This window comes from Anomaloglossus baeobatrachus, unplaced genomic scaffold (genome assembly GCF_048569485.1).
Source record: "Anomaloglossus baeobatrachus isolate aAnoBae1 unplaced genomic scaffold, aAnoBae1.hap1 Scaffold_70, whole genome shotgun sequence".
Taxonomy (NCBI): domain Eukaryota; kingdom Metazoa; phylum Chordata; class Amphibia; order Anura; family Aromobatidae; genus Anomaloglossus; species Anomaloglossus baeobatrachus.
Window position 1 is genome coordinate 546,905 of NW_027445074.1, and position 1,144 is coordinate 548,048.

At 46.5% G+C, this 1,144-nt stretch overlaps 1 pseudogene; it reads right to left on the reverse strand.

Moving 5' to 3' along the window:
* Window positions 1-271: 271 nt before the first annotated feature.
* LOC142286882 (U2 spliceosomal RNA) lies at window positions 272-476 on the reverse strand (annotated as a pseudogene).
* Window positions 477-1,144: the final 668 nt, after the last annotated feature.

Here is a 1,144-nt window from a genome sequence, read left to right on the forward strand (position 1 = left end):
ATTGCAAATGATCTAGATAAGACTGAGAATAAGATACTGCACGGGACATAGCAGAGTTGGTCAAGTTGAGTGGAGATGAGTTTGCTATTTGGCACAGCTTTTGCATCAATAAAGCAAGTAAAAGGTGTGAAAGATAAAAAAAAAGGGTGAAAGTGTGAAAAGTGAATTGGCCAAATTGAGGTGCATATAAAGTTTTTGCTTTCTTTCAATTCACTAATGAGGCTCATTTGAATCAGGTGAATTGAGTTCTGCTTTTGGAAACTCGGTTAAGAAGGGGTGCACCGGTCCTGGAGGTACTGCAATACCAGGTCAATGCGTGGAGTGGACAGAGCAAGATTTTTTCCATCTCCTTGTTCTAAAAATCCATTTAATATATGGTCCCTAGAGAGGGGACGTATCAGATATTAAACTGATAAGAACAGATTTAATTTTTTTTTTTCTGTTTATCAGTAGGACTTCAAAATAACAAAGGTGATCGCCTCCCGTTGCCTGGGAACCGTCCAGGCACAAGAGGGCTATGTGTCACCAGAAGGCGCACACACTCCCTCAAGGCCGGCAGACGTGCAATCCCAGGCACCTTCCAGTACCGACCAAGGTAGCGTCCTCCGAAACTACACTTGATCTTAGCCAAAAGGCTGAGAAGCTATAACCCGAATTGGTTACGGCCTTGAGTGGCACCCTGGCCTATACCGGACACATCTTAGGGAGAGGGAGACAAACCCACGCCTACAGAAGACATTTTGTCACCCAAGCCAAACCCTTGAAAAGGCTGTTTTGCAGAGCAAAAACAAGGAGAATGGTACTTTTTGCAGCCGCCGCCCACTGCAATGAATCTGAATAACTCCTCCTTTTGGGCACAAGCACCTCCCCTCCCCCTTGCAGTCTTTCCAATTCATGATACAAAAAGACGGACGGACAGGACAGGACAGGACCATCTGCTTGACTTTCCGTCACTGCCACCCTTTGCCATCCTTGCCCGTAGAAAGCCCTTTCATCATCCCCAAACCCTAATCTTTTCCCTTCCCTTCCCAGCTGCGTCTCACTCCCTTTCATTAGGAAGTGAGCGCAGCCTTTTCTCCGTTCTGCACATGCGCGACGTTAAACACAAATGCGCAGGCGTGCGTTCCATTAGCCTCACTGCATT